This window comes from Panthera onca, chromosome C1, assembly GCF_046562875.1.
Source record: "Panthera onca isolate mPanOnc1 chromosome C1, mPanOnc1 haplotype 2, whole genome shotgun sequence".
NCBI lineage: Eukaryota > Metazoa > Chordata > Mammalia > Carnivora > Felidae > Panthera > Panthera onca.
In genome coordinates this window covers 150,716,858-150,722,857 of record NC_138346.1, presented here as the reverse complement: position 1 = coordinate 150,722,857, position 6,000 = coordinate 150,716,858, and positions in this window count along the sequence as shown.

The following is a 6,000-nucleotide window of genomic DNA, read 5'->3' as shown; positions in this document are numbered from 1 at the left end:
ATTTCTGGACTAGATCTTTCTTTCCTGAAGTGTAAAACTTAAAAGAGACATGAAAATGTGGGCATTCCAGTGAAGAAACACAAAGGCCAGGATTCTCGGTGGTGACACTTATATCTCTGATAGATAACATTTGATCTTACTGAGGGTGCATACACTCTGCCCCTAAATTTCTGTGAAGCCCTGAGAACTCTACTTACTTTCAGTTCTTTCACCTGTATCCTTAAGTGATTGATTAAAATTCATTCAGTATTTATTAAAAAAAATATTTGTTGAAAACCTACTATGTTCTAAGCATAGTTCTAGATGTTGGGAGCACAGCTTTAAACAATATACCCTACCCTCATGGATTCTAGAGGGTATGTTAGATAATAAAAATAAACACAAAAATATATAGTATGTTACATGATGACAAATGCTGCAGAGAACAATAAGTTAGGAAAGGAGCTCAGTGAATACAAGAGCAGACATGGATGAAGAAAGAGAAAGCTTCATTGAGAAGGCAAGCTTTGAATAAAGTCCAGAAGAGGTTAAGGAGCAAATCATCCAGATAATGGGAGGGAAAGTCTTCTAGGAGTGAAAACAGCAAGCACAAAGGCCCTGAGGCAGGAGGATGCCTGGTATGCTCCTATGTTCAAAGGCCAGCAAGGAGGCCAGTGTGGCTGTATTGGAGTGAACAAGAATAGGAGTGAGCAGGACACAATATCAGGAAAGGTTTTAGGAAAGGACCAGATACTAGAGACCAGTGCTGTCCAAGAGATCAAGCCAGAAATGTGAGCCATATATGTAAATTAAAATTTTCTATAATTCACTCTAAAAAGGTTAAGAAACCGCTGAAATTAATTTTAAGAATATATTTTTTATCCTATATATTCAAAATATAATTTTAATATATAATTAGTATACAGATTATTGAATATTTTACCTTTTTATTTTTCGAAATTATTGAGATATAATTGACATTAACATATATATATGATGTACAACATATACAACATATAATTGACATATTATATATATATATACATATATATATATAAGATGTACAACATAATGATCTATGTATACATTGCAAAATGATAAGCACAGTAAGTTTGGTTAACTTCTATCATCTCACATAGTTACAATTTTTCTCATGATGAGAACTTTTAAGATCTACTTTCTTAGCAACTTTCAAATATACAGTACAGTATTGTCAATTATTGTCATCATTCTGTACATTATATCCCCATGATTTACTTCTCTTACAACTGCAAGTTTATACCTTTTGACCCCTTTGCCACCTATTCCCCCAATACCCTACCCACCGCCCCCCACCAGCTCCTGCCTTTGGTAACCACTAAACTTTACATTCTTTTTTTTTTTTTTTTTCAAACTAATTCCTCAAAATCTATGGTGTGTTTTACATTTCAATCCAGTTGACTACATCTCAAGTGGTGCCACCAGTGGTCACCTCGTTGGACAGCATAGCTACAGAGATTTACAGGCCTTTGTAAGGACATTGGTTTATACCCATAGGAAGTAGGGAGCCATTACAGAGTTTTGAGCACAGGAGTGACATAATCTAACTTACATTTTAAAGGATCACTTTGGTTGCTGTGTTGAGATAGCCTATAAGGGGTGAGCTGAGAAGCAGGGAGGCAGACAAGTTGGAAGGTTATGGTGGTAATGCAGACAAGAGATGGTGGGGGTCCCACCCAAGGGGTAATGGTGGAGATAGAAGAAAGGGTTGAACTCAGAACATATTTTGCAGAAAAGCCAACAGGGTTTCCTGACTCACTGGATGAAGTATGAGAGAGAGAGAGGAGTCAAGAATGAGACCAGTGGAAAAAACGCTGTGAATGTTTCCGTGGGTTTTAATCACTTAACGTCTCTGCACTTAACTTTTCTGAGGCTGCCTGCCTTTTCTCTGTAACAAGGAGACAACACCATTCTAAGAAGACGAGCCCCAGGATCAGAGGCTATAGGGCAAAAGTGTGCCAGGTGTGCCTGGGAAGACCAGTGTGGTTGAAGAGGAGCGAACAAGGAGAGAAGTAGTAGGGATGTGGTTGGACAGAAAGGTAACAGGATGTGGGTTATAAAGGAACCATGTTGCTCTCCCTTCAATTTCAGGGAATACAGAGCATAACGAGTAAACTCACCAAAAAAACGAAACGTATGCCACCATGCTATGGTTAAAAACTCGGCTTCAGACTTATCTAGGCCAAAACAGTCTATTTTTGCAGTCGTTTTTCTTTTCTTTTCCACAAATTCAGTTCATCTAATATATATAGAAGGTGTAGACAATATGAGCAACGGAGCTCTTTTGATTTGCTGCAGAATGAGAACGCTGTTCAGAGGCAGAACTGCCATGAAGGTAAGGAAGCTTAATTATGAAGCCTCTTCCAAGGCTCTAGACTTGATTTTGTATTCAGACTTTGTTTTATCCTTAAAGAAGGCTTCTCCCCAAATTGGATACACTTCAGGATCAACAGAACCTAGATCTCCTGCTACTTAGGAAAAACATTTTATCTCAGACATCTCTTGGGAATAAAAATAACTGACTTGGGTAAAAGCAGGGAGGACTTGGACACGCCTTTTGTTGAGCACACCTGGCTTGGACCAGTCATTATGCCATACCCACTCAGCTTCTGCCCTTTGGAAAGGTACAGTTAAATAAGAGAATTATGTAGGAGGATTTATGTTTGTCCTGCCCAAGTCTGTTGATCATAAAATCAGGTGTGTTGCTTTTAAAAAGCATAGATTCCTGGGCCTTACCCCAGATCTACTGATTCGGTGTCAGGGGGTAGGGCCCAGGATTATTTACTTGAAGAAAGCTCCATCCATGGGCCCCAGTGTGTTATGGCCTCGAAAACATCATTTTGAAATAATAAGATGTAACTCTGGGAGTTCCTGGGAGGAAAAGCAGTCTTGGTCCCAAAAACTGGGTGGGAGAGCTCCTGAACTGTTCACTATTCAGAGAGACAGTCAATCACAGACTCATAGTTTGGGCAGCTATTCCTGCACCCTTGAAGGTGCGCCCAATAAAATGAAGGGCCAGCATGGGCTACCTGAGACCAGGTGCAGATGAGAAGAGATGAACTCCATGATGATGCCCTCAGGTGGCCTTCAAGATTGTGGTTGTGTTTCTCTCTCAGGAGGGGCCTTTGGCCCCTACAGGGACCTGCATGGGAGCAGTGGGAAAGTTTGCCTTTCTCCTGGACTTCCAGTTTCCACGCTGAGTGGCCTGATCCGGCTGGGCCACAAGGAGAGGCTCGGGAGAGTGAGGCCAAGGACCTTTGCTTACATGACAGAGCTGCAGTTAGAAGAGGCAGAATGATGAGCTACAGGTACCCAAACAGCAGGCTGACAAATCTGGGATGGTGTAAGTCTGAAGGTGTCCTCAGGGGCAACTCTTTCTTTCCCTATTGACTGGAATAAAAAGTTTGTTTTGCTCTAGGAAGGAATGAGGCCAAAACAGAGCATCAGTGCTGAGAAATGGAAAGAGAAGGAATCCTGACGACAGGACATGTCCCTTTCTGAGGCCAGCCCTGCCTTTCTTCCCCTCACTCGTATGAACCAGTAAATTCTCTCTCTCTTTTTTTTTTAATTTTTTTTTACATTTATTTATTTTTGATAGAGACACAGAGCACAAGTTGGGGAGGGGCAGAGAAAGAAGGAGACACAGAATCCGAAGCAGTATCCAGGCTCCAAGCTGTCTGCACAGAGCTCGACGTGGGGCTCAAACTCATGAACTGTGAGATCATGACCTGAGCCGAAGTCAGGCACTCAACCGACTGAGCCACCCAGGTGCCCCAGTAAATTCTCTTTTTTGCTCAAGATAGTTTGAGTAAGCATTCTACTTGTGTATGTGAAGTGTATTTTGTGTGTGAATTTTATTTTGCCTTATTTCATTTCATTTTCTTCTACTTTTGTAAATACATAGGAATAACTGGAAGAATATTTACTGCACTGTTAGCAGGAGATAAGATTGGGGAATTCTTATGGTTCGAGACTGGTTACTGATGATGGGCACGTATTATCTTCATAATAAAATGCTAAATGAAAAAAGGAAAGGGAAGAAAGTCACTGAATGGACCAGATACTCACCTGCCCCCAAATCCCTGATTTTCTTGGCAGAGAGGAAAGAGAATTAGAGGCATAAAATAGAATAGTTTTTGCTGTTATCCAATCAATACTATATTGATTGAGATAGTCAGGGAGAAATAGACAGACTTAGTTACATACAACTAAGAGAGCTTGCGTCATAGGAAATTAAATGCTCAGAGCCTAGCCAGTCAATGAAAATACAAAAAGAGATAAAAAGTGACCATTACCATTTAAATCTCACGGTTTAGGGGTAGGAAAGGTGGGTTGGCGGGGGGGAAGGGAAGGGAGGGGGAAGCAGTATCCTACTCGGGGCTTCTCTCCAGAGGTGCCAATTAGAGACTGGGACCCGCTGACCAGAACACAGAGGGAGTCTTCGTAGGTGCTCTGAACTTGCAGCATGACCATTTCCAGTTACATGGGGTGCCCAGAAGCCCTCATGAAACAGTCATTTTAAAAGGACGATGATATTACAAGAGAGGGGGTGGAAAGAGCTCTTGCAGAAGAATTAAGAGGAGTCAGCAAGTCATGGGGAGTTACAAAGGTTAATCCAGAAGCCGAAGGTCTCCCTGCCAACTGAGATGGTATGGACCCCAAGGGAGTGGCTTTAATGAACTCTGTTAACTCACTCAAAAGACTCAGAGTAAAGGAGATCCCATGGCTTCGTATATCATTAGGGAAGCAACATAAATATATATATTTCCTCTGATTCACAGTACATCAGCTTCTAGGGATTAACAGAAGAAAGTTTAAATCTCTCAGTAACAACTCACACATAACCACAAATGTTGCAAATCTGTCATGTAGCAAGGAATCTGAGATGGGTTGATACTCTAGGACGAGTGTACCAGAAAGAACATGAGGTGAAAGGGACTGAGTTGGAGGCAGTATCAGCTTCTATTTTCAGAAAATAGCCACCCTGGACACAAACCAAAAAGGTAGGTGGTGTGTAAGCCCTTGCACTGAGACCAAACAAACCCCGGTCACAGCTGCACACAGAGATAGCAAAGCGCTATCTCCCCATCTGGGGAACTAAGATAAAGATTGCATGACAACATAGTTCTGCCGCAAAGAAAATTTGCACCAGTGTTCACCCCGCCTGTGAGTTAAGTCTCTTTCTGGCCTCCCCGCTGATCTGCAGCCTGTAGTTCCAAGTTCTTTCTCTACCCAGAAGCCCACTTGCCATACTAATCACCTCTAGACATACTTATCATTCGAGAGCTGTCCTATTTTAGCAGCTAGATAGAGGCAGAGGCAGAACCCAAGCGTGAGTGTTCATCCTGACTTCAAATTTGGCTTTGTTTTTCTTTCTTTTGAAACCTGGATTTATGGCATCCCAGGCCATCCATCTATCTACATCCATCTAACCAGGAAAATGTTGCTACTAATGACAGGTGCGGGAGAGATGGACTCAAACAAGACATTAACGGAGCCAGATGTGAGTGTGATGCCACCATTAAAGTGGTAGGACCACAGACTTACTACCTCACTCTCTAAACTTCACTCTCTTCAACCTTAAAACGCAGCTGACGATAGGTACCTTTTGGGAGTTGGGAGTGGCAATAGGACCTAAGGGATGCCATCGCTTAGAATGCTCCTTAAGTGACCGTTATTATTATTATTATTGAGACTGTTAATGGAGGGGATATCTGAATACACTGAAGGTTACACGGTAGTGCCATTAGCTCCGAGACATAAGAAAGCGTGGGCTGTTACAGAAGAGCAGAGGAGAGGCTTCTAAATCAATACTGAGTGAAGGTGTAAAGTGAACTTTCAGAATTTTGAAAAATGGGTAGGAGTTACCTAGATGAAGAAGACGGGCTGATCATTTCTGGGCAGAGAAAGCAGCAAGTATTAAGGCATGGAGGTGTGGAAGGCCATTGTACATGGTTTTGGAAGAAGGCCCATATCGTGGAA